We start from the raw sequence: 13,928 nt of genomic DNA, 5'->3' as shown, positions 1-13,928 counted from the left end.
AGCCTAGCACAAGATCGTGTAGTTCGTATGCTAAAGCTTTTCTAATGTCAAGTATCATTTCCTTAGACCATGAGATTGTGCAACTCCCGGATACTGTAGGAATACTTTGGGTGTGCCAAACGTCACAACGTAATTGGGTGGCTATAAAGGTGCACTACGGGTATCTCCGAAAGTGTCTGTTGGGTTGGCACGAATCAAGACTGGGATTTGTCACTCCGTGTAAACGGAGAGGTATCTCTGGGCCCACTCGGTAGGGCATCATCATAATGTGCACAATGTGATCAAGGTGTTGATCACGGGATGATGTGTTACGGAACGAGTAAAGAGACTTGCCGGTAACGACATTAAACAAGGTATCGGGATACCGACGATCGAATCTCGGGCAAGTATCGTACCGATAGACAAAGGGAATTGTATACGGGATTGATCGAATCCTCGACATCGTGGTTCATCCGATGAGATCATCGTGGAGCATGTGGGAGCCAACATGGGTATCCAGATCCCACTGTTGGTTATTTACCGGAGAGTCATCTCGGTCATGTCTGCATGGTTCCCGAACCCGTAGGGTCTACACACTTAAGGTTCGATGACGCTAGGGTTATAAAGGAAGTTTGTATGTGGTTACCGAATGTTGTCCGGAGTCTCGGATGAGATCCTGGACGTCACGAGGAGTTCAGGAATGGTCCGGAGGTAAAGATTTATATATGGGATGTCCTGTTTTGGTCACCAGAAAAGTTTCGGGGTTTATCGGTAACGTACCGGGACCACCGGGAGGGTCCCGGGGGTCCACCAAGTGGGGCCACAAGCCCCAGAGGGCTGCATGGGCCAAGTGTGGGAGGGGACCAGCCCCAGGTGGGCTGGTGCACCCCCCACCATGGCCCAAGGCGCAAGGAAGAGGGCAAGGGGGCAAACCCTAGGGCAGATGGGCCCTAAGGCCCACCCTGGGGCGCCTCCCCCTCTCCCCTCCCCTTGGCCGCCCCTAGGTGGGACCTAGGGGGCTTCCGCCACCCCTAGGGAGGGAACCCTAGGTGGGGGCGCAGCCCCTCCCCTCCCCCTATATATAGTTGAGGTTTGGGCTGCCCAATACACACGAGTTCCTCTCCTCTTGTTGGCGCAGCCCTACCTCTCTTTCTCCTCATATCTCGCGGTGCTTGGCGAAGCCCTGCTGGATCACCACGCTCCTCCACCACCACCACGCTATTGTGCTGCTGCTGGATGGAGTCTTCCTCAACTTCTCCCTCTCTCCTTGCTGGATCAAGGCATGGGAGACGTCACCGGGCTGTACGTGTGTTGAACGCGGAGGTGCCGTCCGTTCGGCACTAGGATCTCCGGTGATTTGGATCACGATGAGTATGACTCCTTCAACCCCATTCTCTTCAACGCTTCCTCTTAGCGATCTACAAGGGTATGTAGATGCACTCTCCTTCCCTTCGTTGCTGGTTTCTCCATAGATAGATCTTGGTGACATGTAGGAAAATTTTGAAGTTCTGCTACGTTCCCCAACACGGTGCACCAAGCGCGGTGGCACTAGGAGTACAGACAGCCACTGTCGTACCCCGATGTCACGCTGTCGCACCGTTGGCATCTGGATCCGCAGCGGATCCCGGTGCCGGCTGTTCCGCGTACCAAGCAGGCGCACGACGACGAGGTGCGCAGGCGCCACGTGCAGCTCACACCAGAGCAGCGTCGGTTGCCAGAGTACGCCACCGACTCCCCTAACTGGGAGGCATGGTTCGCCCGCGAACACGAGGAGCAACGGCGCTCAGGTGTCGACACCGTCCCTCGCCGTTCCCATCGCCGCCACCGCAGGTAGAGCCGGAGGACATGGAGGCGGAGGCGGAGTATCAAGCCGTCCTCGAGGAGGCCCTACAGCATGCGCTGGAGGCTAGCCGCCTCAAGGAGGACGCGCACTGGGATGGGCTAGAGCAAGCCCTTGCCCTGTCGGCGGCGGGGGACTCCGTCCACACCCCGCTCTTCATGCCACCACCGCCACTGTCGCCGCCCATCCAGCCAAGACGGAGCCGGAGCCGACGCGTTAGCGCTCCCCGCCTCCACCCACTTGGCCGGAGGAGGCCTACTCATGGACGGGCCAGTACCGCGAATGGGTGAGCATGCCTTCCGTCCACTTCGCCGCGACGCCGCAGGAGGAGGTGGCCCACCTCGAGCGATGGAAGGAGCACTGGCTCCGCCAGGAGCAGGCCGACGGCGAGGAGCAGATGCGCTACGAGGCCATGCTCCAACGCGATGCGGAGGCGCTCCGGCTCGAGGAGGAGGAGGAGGAGCGTGCACGGCTGGCCGCAATGCCGCTGCCCCAGTAGACGCCGGAGGAGGCTGCCCTGGCAGCGTACCAGGCGTCATTCGGGTGGGCTGGCCCTGTTCCAGTCTTCATTGACCTCACCGACGACGGCGGCATCGATGGAAAGGGCAAGAGCAAGGCCGACGACATCTAGGGTAGCGTGCGGGATGGCAGCAGGCGGGTGCAGACTTTTATTTAATGTTCTATTTAATGTTTATTAGATTTAGGTGGGCTTTGGCCGGCGTTTGATCAGCCACTTTTATGTTTAATTACATTTATTATGTTTACTAGTAAACATGCCGATTTTTTATTACTAATAATTAGTAATGACGTAATTACGATAGTGGGAAAGGGTTAGCCAAAATCTGAAAAATAGAAAGGACGCGAGGGAAAACAGCGTCCACAGGTGGACGCTATTGTGCAGAACGTCCGGTTTGGACGCCAATACAAACAACGTCCAGCAAATGGTTTGGTCTGCACCCTAAATAGATTAAACCGAGTCGTTTTCCTCTAATAGACGGATGTTATGTCTCCAGTAAACCCTAGTACGCATGGATTCGTCGCTCCTCAACGTCGCCATGTGCTAACCAGCCTCCAACACTCACATCTCTAGTCATCATGGCATCTCTATCTCTCTTGTTCCCCGCTCACGGTTAAGATCCTCCAATCTATCTCGTGGTTGGCGCATATGATTTGGGGTAAGGTCGTCTTGCATTCTGTTGGTTTCAGTCTTTGTTTAATTGACGCATGTGATTTGTTGAAATTTGGACACAAAACCATATGATGACTAGTATTCTGGGAAAATTCCATTGAGCTTAGCGCCAAGGAGGAGTGACATAGCTTGAAAGGATTACAACCCATGTCTGGCATGTTACAAAGCAGAACCATGAACTGTTTTTGTGAGCAAAAAGAAAGAAACATCTAGTCAGTTACACTTCTAGGTCGGCGCAGATGGCCATAGCATATCACCATATGATCCATTCTAATTTACTACTTGTGAAGAACTCCTTGACCGAAAACTGGGAGCTTGACTTGCATCTTGTGTTGTCCGTCCTCCATCTCCTATGGCTTCTTCAACCTTGAGATATGTTGTAAAACCTCTCCCAGAGTAATTCCACTCATTAAATACATCGGAGTTGCTTTCCTTTGGGGGACTCAGTGGGTGAGCAATATCTGACACCTCATCATCAGATGGGATATCTTCGATATTCAGCGGCAATCTAGCCTCAGCGAGCATGCTTCATAGCCTAGGCTCCATGTTCAGATCCATCAGGTTTCCTACACAAGATCTCAATATAGATCTTCCTATCTTCTTGCATCCAGTAGTAGTAGCACATTTGATCCCCCATGCAGCATTCTTTATCTCACGTAGGCTCTACAAGAGACAATACAAATTTCAAATCATGTGATTGTTAATGTGTTGCAAAGAAATAATTAAAATCTTGCTCACACTTACAATGTGAGCCAATGACGGGCCGCTAGGCATGTAGCCGGTTCATTCGATGCTATCTCGAGGATATGTGATAGGTTCATTTAGGCCTCCTAAGCATTGAGAGTCAAATAATATTGTGTACATACCATTTTGCTGGAACCAATGTCTATACTCAGGTAAACTAGCTACATCAAAGTGAATGTCCTCTGGCCACACTCTTGCTTCAACACGATTGTATTCTTAAACATAATTCGCATGGACTAACTCCCAATTATTCGATTTTCCTGCAGAATGCTTAATTTTTCGAAGTCTCCGAACCTCTGCCTGGCCACGTGGAAGAGAAGGTGGAATGGTTTGTCTTAATCCAAATTGCCGCATCACCTTATGTGGATAGTGGAACTCCACAATCCAAAAATGCATGAGCGGTACTCTAGCAAACCACCAATCAGAATCTTGATGAACTTCGAAAGGCATCTGCTCTAGAAGATCATCATATGGTTGCCAATCAACTACACCTTCTCGAATCAAATCAATTTGATTTCGATAATATTCAGTAACTATATATTTGATTGCAAGTTACTAAAATTGTTTATCATACCACAAATGATGTGTAACAAATTTGGTGAGAAGAATACAAACCAGCATTGTGAGGGACATCAAACGCATGTGCAGCACACCACTTTGCTCCAAAAACAGGGTTATAATCCAAGTGTACTTCGTGTTCATCTTCTTCTTCATCAGGTTCATCTCCTTCTTTGGGCTTCTCAAAAATAACTTTAGGGCGACCAAGTGGCAAAAGGGACCAAGACCATAACTGTAGCGGCAATAAAGGCCCTGAAATTTCTAGTCTCCCCTTCTTAGCACCCATGCTCAATTGTCTATACAGCACAGCAAGGGCAGCTGCTCTCCAATTATACTCTGTTTGTTGTCCTAAATCCTGCATAAATTGGAGATACATGGTTGGCACTCCATCTCCAGATGTATCAGTAAAGACTATGGAGCCAAGCATATCTAGAACAAGTGCTCGAGCATGCCAATGAATCTCCCTATCCATTCGAGTATCCGGCAACACATGGAAGCGTTCCCGCAGTTTACCCAAATTTAGAGAGTATTGTGAATTCCTAACAACAATATTATCATCGCCTTTTCGCCTTTTTTTGTTTCATGTGTTGTTCATCCACAGGAATCCCAAACAACCTCTCAACTAATTCTGACCATTGTGCATCAGCTTTGCCAACAAGTGGTTTACCCTGGATAGGCAACCCCCACCAACAACTGACATCTTGCAACGTAATAGTCATTTCTCCTACAGGTAGGTGAAAACTATTTGTCTCGGGCCGCCAACGCTCCACCAATGCCGATATCAAGTATTTGCCGACATTGATTTTCCTCATCTTAGCAATCTGATAAAAACCAAGGTTCTCTAAAGCTGATGTACATAGAGGATCAAATGGGATGCCAACACGGTGACACCGTACATTCAAGCAAATGTTAGGCTGCATCAATACACACAAAAATTAGTCTTTATTTAACCACTAAGTCTAACAAATGACATGCGAATCACTCACATTTTCCCAAGTTTTGGATATTTTGTGCTGGCTGTGAGGCACCCATAGCAAATCACTGAAACATCCATTTCTATCCATTTCAAAACCCTGTTAACAGCATAAGGAGCGAGTAAAAATGTTTTGAGGTAAAATATCAAAGCATCAATTTGAATTTATTCTTCACAATCTACACTGATAATAAAGGTCAAACAATCTAATGTTTTCAGCTATGCCTAGGCAGTAAGTGAAATTAGTAAAGCTACAACAAGATGCAATCAATGGTTTGGGCGATGTACAGGAGAAGCAGTGGAGAGAAGAGAGAGGGACCGACACCTTCGACGACTTGCTGAATGTAGCCGCGGCGGCGCCCTCACCCACCACCTTTGGCCGTGAGGAGGTTGGGGGTAGCCGTGAGGGTGTGGTCATCGGGGATGAGCTGGCGGTTGGGGAGGTCGTGAGGATGTCGGCAGCGACGCCGAGGCTGAGGCGGTCCGTGGGAAGGTGGGCGGCGGGGATCAGTCGGAGGCCAGGGCCGGCCGTGGTAGGCAGGGAGATGGAGGTGGGAGATGGGGACGAGATGGGTGTGGAGGCCAGGGCCGGCCGTGGCAGGCAGGTAGATGGATGTGGGAGATGGAGACCAGATGGGTGCGGCGGCCGCCAGTCAAACCAGATAATGGATGCTAGCAAAAACAGCGACCACACTAGGACGTTGTTAGCATCTGCGTCCAGGTCGGGACGCTCTTGTCCATAGCGTCCTTACTATTTTTAAAATTTGCATGTATCCTTTATTACTTTCGTAATTATGGAAATATTAATTACTATTTATAAAACAATCAGGTAAACATGCCCGTGCGTTGCAACGGCATAACAAAAAGCACCCAATCCCAACGCACATGTCCACGCTCTTTATTTCAATGTGTCACCCCATCTATGTCACCACTTATCCTCCCCCGGTCGAGATCTCCTCTGTGTTCTTAAGTGTGATCATTCAATACGACATGGAAATACCCCTTTAGCAAAGAAAAATAGACAGGATGTCGCTTTATTTTATCGCATTGAAAAAGACTATCCATATCCTATGTACCTAACATTTCTAGAGGATTCTGTGTGAGAAAGCACGGATATTTATTTCATTCCATATCAGTATATTAGTAAATTAGTCACATATACACTGTTTGTCGAACCAATTCCAATAATATCTATAGACATGCATATCTCTGCAATGAAAAGGAACACACACACATACAATGGAAGTGTCTCAAGGGCCAAACTGTTCTGGAAACTATCATAGCAGAAATCATATTTTTCTAAATCTGGACTAAAAGGGGATGCGCGCACACTTATCTTGGCCTTATCAGCTGAACAATCAGATCTTACTACTCGACATTGGTATTGTTTGATGCTTCCAATCGAATATCAGGCAATTTGTGATTCACCATTGCCCTAGGGACTCGACATCCCAGCTATCTTGCTCTGGCAGCTTACTGGTAGCAGACGAAAATACTTGGATGCCTGATCTGGAAGTTGTTCCAAATTTGTACAGCTCCCTAGGTGGACTCATAGAAGGTTGAACAATGTTTTATTAATCAGTTATAGCAACCGTAAACTTCAAAGAAAATGCACAAACAAAATCTACCTCATTAGGTGCATCCTTTTATGATTCCTGGCAGTTAGGTGAACACAGACACTAGTAGAAAACGGAGCTTTAGCGCCGGTTCGTAAGGGCCTTTAGTGCCGGTTCCATAACCGGCACTAAAGGGTGGTCACTAAAGGCCCCCCCCTTTAGTACCGGTTCGGCAAGAACCGGCGCTAAAGTGCCACCACGTGGCATGAGCTCGCGCCCTGGTATGGGGGACCTTTAGTACCGGTTGCTGTTACCAACCGGTACTAAAGGTTTTTCGTTTTTGAATTTTATTTTTGAAAATTTTGGAATTTTTTTTTCGATTTTTAATTTTTCTGAATTATTTGATGATTTAGTCTCTAATCACCTCTCATAACTGCTCAAGTGTGGATCACTCATTCCAAATCGCCTGACTTCCCGGCCGGTCACCCATCCTCTCACTCCCCCAGCCGGAGCACGCTTAACTTCGGAGTTCTATTCCCCCTACATTCCAAGTCTGCACTTGTTGTTTTCCTGACAAATGTAAGCTGTCAATCCTATTAACCCTCAGTAGTTTAGCTTGAGCATGAAGTCACACGTTTCACCGTTTGAGTTTGAAACTATTATTCTAAAAAACAGTAATTATGTATTAACACTAATATTTCTTGAATAAGTAGTTTGACCATAGTTTGACCACAGTTTGACCAGATTTGGCCAAAATTCAAAAAAATTGAGATACTTATTTAGTAACACTAATAGTATTGCGTAATTATTTAGTAACACTCTATATTTCTTGAATCAGTTGTTTGACCGGTTTGACAAGATTTAACCAAAATTCAAAAAAACATAAATTAGAGCATATCTTTTTTTCCTTTTACAATTTTTTCATTTCAAAAATTGTCCTAAACCCTAAACCCGGGACTTAAAACGTCGGAAACTCTATGCTAAACAGTAAAAACTAAGGGTTTAAACCATAAAACCTAACCCTAAACTCTAAAATCTAAACCCTAGCACTAAACGCTAAAAACGTCTAAAAAACGTCTAAAACGCCCAAAAACTCTATTTTCCCTTTGGAATTTTATGATTTTAAAAAATTGTCGAAACGGAAAACACGGTTCAAGAAACAATATGGGTTGCTAATAGGGATCAGCCCATCACCAACCCCAGCATCAACCAAACACGGTTCAAGATATCAAGTGATGGCAATCTTGTCATCGTAAACCATGCCGCCAACAATGAATGCATTGTTTGGTCCTCTCACATTGTAAATAATAGGACACACATCAACACAAACAACACTAGTGTCGCTGTTCTCTTGAACAGTGGAAACCTTGCCTTCAAAGAGAGCCCGTCATCTGACCTACCGGTCTGGCAGAGCTTCGACTACCCAACAGATGTTATACTTCCTGGTGCAAAGTTTGGTCGGGACAAGGTCACTGGTTTCAGTCACCAGGCCATCTCAAAGAAGAGCCTGATTGACCCGGGTCTTGGCTCATACTATTATGAACTAGAACAAACCATGGGGCTCGTCCTCAAGCGCCACAACCCCTCGGTAGAATATTGGCTTTATGCATCCTCCACAAAATCATCGTTGAATCTTGTACCAATGCTCAAGGGAGTGCTAGATATGGATCCTCGCACCAAAGGTTTGATAAATGCAACATATGTTGATAACAACCAAGAGGAGTACTACATGTACATATCGCTTGATGAGTCGTCTTCCTTTTTTATCTTACTGGATATCTCTGGTCAGATAAAGCTTAATCTTTGGTCACAAGCTAAACAATCTTGGCAAACCATATATGCCATACCCGATGATCCCTGCATTCCTCCTGCTACTTGTGGACCTTACACGGTCTGCAATGGCAATGCACATCCATCATGTGACTGTATGAAGGCCTTCTCTCAGAAGTCACCGCAGGATTGGGAATTTGAGGACAAAACAGAAGGATGCATCAGAAATAGACCATTGTATTGCACTAGTGACAGAAACATCACAAGTTCAACGGACATGTGCCATCCCATTTCTCAAGTTACATTGCCCTACAACCCGTAGAGCATAGTCGTTGCTTCTACTCAGAGCAAATGTGAAGAAGCTTGTCTCAGTTCCTGCTCCTGCACTGCTTATTCCTATAACAATAGCAGATGCTATATCTGGAATGGGGAATTGCTTAGTGTAAATCTTAACAACGGCATTACTATCACTTCTAAAGATGTTCTTTATCTCCGTCTTTCTGCCAAAGGTTTCTTGCCAAGTTTGAGCAAAAACAAAAGAAAACCAAACGTTGGAGTTGTTATTGCCACAAGCATTACTGGGTTTGGGTTACTCATTCTCCTGTTCTTGTTACTGAATTGGAGGAACAAATTCATGTGGTGTGGTTTGCTGCCATTATACTATGTCAATCAAGGTAGTGTTGGCGGGATTATAGCCTTCAAATATACTGATTTAGTTCGTGCTACTAAAAACTTCTATGAAAAGTTAGGTGTTGGAAGTTTTGGTTCTGTATACAAGGGAGTGTTAAGTGACTCGAAGACTATTGTAGCAGTGAAAAGCTTGATGGTGCCCATCAAGGAGAGAAGCAATTCAGGGCTGAGGTGAGCTCAGTTGGACTTATCCAACGCATAAAACTAGTCAAATTGATAGGTTTTTGCTGCGAAGGTGATCACAGATTACTTGTGTATGAGCACATGTTAAATGGGTCTCTTGATGGTCATCTATTTAAGAAGAGCAATGCAAATATTGTGGTCCTGAATTGGAACATCAGATGTCAGATAGCCCTAGGAGTTGCTAGAGGATTGTGCTACCTACATCAGGGTTGTCGTGAGTGCATCATACACTGCGATATTAAGCCAGAGAACATACTTCTGGATGAATCATTTGTTCCTAAAATCGCAGACTTTGGGTTGGCTGCGTTTATGGGGAAGGGATTTTAGCCGAGTTATGACTACATTCAGAGGGACTGCTGGTTATCTTGCCCCAGAGTGGCTTACCGGAGTTGCAATCACACCAAAAATTGATGTTTATGGCTTTGGCATGGTACTTTTGGAAATCATATCAGGAAGGAGGAATTCCCCAATAGAAATACCATTACACACAGAAGCAGCAGCAATGTACCAGATGTTGAGATATTTCCCTGTGCAAAGCCATCAGCAAGCTTCATGCGGTGGAGATGTCAAGAGTTTGGTGGATCCATGGATGGTGACTTCAATTTGGAAGAGGCTGAAGATTTGCAAAGTTGCATGCTGGTGCATCCAAGATAATGAGTTTGATCGGCCGACTATGGGTGAAGTGGTCCGGATTCTCGAGGGTCTACAGGAGATTAATATGCCCCCAATGCTGAGACTACTTGCAGCTCTAACAGAACAGTTTGGTGCTGTAACTTCAGTGTAATATTAATAATTCATTAGGGTGCTTCACATACGATCGATGTTATTCATCTTTGTTTCAGCAACTTCTCTTTTAAAATTGTAATCTGGAGTGGAGGAATAAAGGAAGAAGCAAGCTTTCAGTGCGAAACCATCTGTTATTTTAGGTTTTTGTGTTCTGAGTTCATGCTACTAACAACTTCTCAGAAAAGCGTCGCTGAGTGATGTGTTGAGCATTATGAAGTTGTTGATTTTCTTTCTTCTCCCACAAAAAGGTTTGTTTTTTACTTGCTGCTCTCGTTTTTTTTCATATTTCCTGTTCTAACAATAGTGGCAGCCTGTTCTATGGGTGCTCTGCTTTTGTTGGTGTATAGATAATGTAATTAGAGGAATCCTTAGGGTCTCTAAATGTAAATTGTACAAACAAATATAAATCAGAATACAGAGAAGGGATCGGGGAGGAACGATCCAGAATTTCTCCAAATGCTCTTCACGCTCCCTCCAATCCCTAGCTCAAATCCCTCGAATCTCAGACGATTTTTAACATGGCATCGGAGCAGGTTAATCCTGTGTGATTTCGACCTTGGTGACGGCTAATTGCGGTGCTGTGTCGCCGTGATTTACTGCCGTGCGCACTCGAGCTGCCGCCAAGACCTGCGGCATCATCTGCAAGGTACGGCACGGAGTGCTGCGACCAACCTAAGGTAGCCTGTTGAACTGCCTCCTGGTGAATCTGTGCTCTCGCGGAAAAATTGCTGGCTGCCGCTGTGCCGTCCCTGTCCAAGCAGTAAGCTGGCTTCTGTAGTTAATTGATAGTGGTACTAGTACTTGTGGCTGCCGTTGAAGAACCGTGATTAGTGCAGCCGGATAGCTCATCTTTGCCTAGTCACCAGATTAAAATACTTGTGCAGTCTGTGTGCATTTGAGAGCAACCGGCACAGTTATATCTACTTGGCTAGTACTGTCTATATCTACTTGGCTAGTACTGTCTGTGTGTTGTTGTTAGTGGAGATCTACAAAAACCAAGTCTTGTCTGTCTGGTTTTTTCTTTGTGTGTGGTGGTAAATCATGGCAGATCCAACAAAGGGGAAATTAGGGGATACTAGTGTGGATAAGTTGTATGAAATTTTAAGCAAAGTATTTGAGCAGCAACAACAACTCAAAGTGGTTCCTGGAGCTGTCAAGTTTGCACTTGAGCCTAATCTAGTGAAGTTGGTTGGACCAGGCAATTACATCAAGTGGGCACGGCATGCCCAGTTAATTCTGAGTTCTCATGGCTATCAAGAATTGCTTAGCGCTGATGAAGAGAAACTGAAAAGTGGTACTATTACCAAACAGATCAATGATAGAGTTTTGGTGTGGTTATTAGGAAGCATGGAACCACCGATACGAGAACAAGTTGAGACTATAACCACTGTATTTGAAGTGTGGAAAGCTTTGGAGAAGCAAGTTTCAGGAAAATCAAATAAGATGCATGCTACTCGCATCATGCAAGCATGAAATCAGCGACTAAGTATGCAGGTGAGATGGAGAGATTGTACATGGAGTTGCATTATTACCATCCTTTTCAACCCGTTGACAAGAATGATGTGGCTGTTCACCATACCTGGTTTGAACCATTTGTGGGTAAGCTCTTCCTTGATGGCCTAAATCAGGAGTTTGATCTCCGCCGCCAGCTAATATTCTTCAAAACTGAATTGCTAAGCCTTGATGATATCGTGTGATTGAGGAGGAGACTCATCTTGCTCAACCCAATGAGCATGTTCAAGAAAAATCAGATGCACGTGCAGCCCTATCCATACAAGCTCGTCGTGCTCCTAAGACCTTTGCTAAAACAGATAAAAGCAAACTTTTTTGCAACCACTGCAAAAGGCCTGGACACACAAAGGATTCATGCTTAGAGCTGCAGGGTTATCCAACTTGATGGGAAAAAGGAAAGTCTCAGCCAGGGGAAGGTCAGGGAGCTCATAAAAGATAGGCGAACCTCACTACATCCAAGAGGGAGCTGCCGGTAGTAGATGTGTGAGTTCTTGAGGATTTCACCTCCAAGATCAGACTCTCAGAAGACTTGCCTTCCTTCCAGGATTCCTCTAAAGCTGAAACTAGTTTGCATGCCACTTCACACCAAGGTATGACACCTCATCAGACCCACAATTCTACAACGCATTCAAAATCTTAGATTATTGATACAGGAGCTACCAATCACATGACACGAGCTTCAAATATATTCACTTCCTATACACACTATTAGGGAAAAGCTTATACACCGAGGCTAATCAGTAGCGCTTGTTAAAACAAAACACCACTGCTATCTAGCAGTAGCGCGGCATGGAAAAGCACATTACTACTACATAAATAGCAGTAGCGCGTCCGTCATAAAAAGCGCTACTACTATAACTATTACACCGTTGCCGCCACGCTTGGTATAGTAGTAGCGCCCTTCTAAGGACAGCGCTACTGCTACCAAAATGAAAGCAGCGCGTTTTAAGGCAACAGTGCTGCAACTAAGAAAAGGAAAAGGAAAGAAAAAAGAAAAAGAAAATTAAAGAAAAAGAAAAAATGTAAGCAATAGTAGCAGCACGTTTTCACGGAAGCGCTATAGCTACTTTAGCGATATCGCGTTTTCATGAACAAGCGATATAGCTAACTTATCCATAGCAGTAGCGCGTTCCGTCAAAAAGCACTATAGCTAAGTAGCTATAGCGCTTGTCGGGAAACAACGCTACTACTAAGTTTGACTTGCCCCTGTGCGGGCGTTCCTCCTTCCCCCAATTCCCCATTTTTCTCGCGTCTCCCCTACCTCTCCCTCGCCGTCCCTGCCTCCGTCGTCGTCACTGGAGCCGCCACCGAAGCCGCGCGCCATCCCCGCCAATGGAGCTGCATGCCCTCGACGCCCCCGGAGCCACCCTCGTCTGGTCCTCGCCGCCCCTGCCTCCCTCGCCATCACCAGAGATGCCGTAGACGCCACCGGAGCCACCCTCGACGCCCTCCACGCCACCGTCTCCCCCAAGCACCTCCCCGCAACCGTTCCCCTGAGCACCCTCTCTATAAGCCCCCACCCCTCCTCTCTAGGTTAATTTACTTAGGTGAATTTAGTTATGAACCCTAGGAATTAGCTAGGTTAAGTAGGTTAACTAGGTAGGTTAAGTAACAAAGTGAACTAGCTAGGTTAATTTGGTTCATTAGGTTAACTAGTTAGGTAAACTAGGTTGTCTAGGTTAGAGCAAAAATTTAGTTAGGGCAGTAGGGTTTAGAGTAAAAATTTAGTCAGGGCAGTAGGGTTTAATTATGGTTTTTGTTTTCATAAATGTTCTTTCAATTTAAAAGAACAAAATGAAGAAAATGTTACAGCTGTTCTGCTAGTAGTATATATAGGGGTACTAGTAGATGTTAATTAGGTTAGGGCAGTAGTGGTACTAGTAGATGTTAATTAGTCGTTTTTTAGTTAGGGCAATAGGGTTTTACTAGGTTAATTAGGTTAGTAGTGCTGCTAGTAGTAGTGGTACATTAGGTTAATTAGGTGAAGTTAAATGAATGACCTAAATGAATGAAATTAGTAGTTAACTGGATTTTTTTTCATTTCATCATTATAGAGCACTAAAGTTAACTGAATTTTGTTCTATTAGTAGTTAACTGAATTTTCTTCTAACTTAGTTTTTGAATTAGATGTTAATTAGGGCAGTAGTC

At 45.5% G+C, this 13,928-nt stretch overlaps 1 pseudogene; it reads left to right on the top strand.

The window, feature by feature from the left end:
- Nucleotides 1-2,111: 2,111 nt before the first annotated feature.
- On the top strand, nucleotides 2,112-10,274 carry LOC125532557 (annotated as a pseudogene).
- The last annotated feature ends 3,654 nt before the right edge of the window (nucleotides 10,275-13,928 follow it).

Source organism: Triticum urartu, chromosome 1 (genome assembly GCF_003073215.2).
Source record: "Triticum urartu cultivar G1812 chromosome 1, Tu2.1, whole genome shotgun sequence".
In the NCBI taxonomy this organism is placed as follows: domain Eukaryota; kingdom Viridiplantae; phylum Streptophyta; class Magnoliopsida; order Poales; family Poaceae; genus Triticum; species Triticum urartu.
Note: the sequence above shows the minus strand (reverse complement) of the source record. Positions and strands in the feature narration are given on the sequence as shown.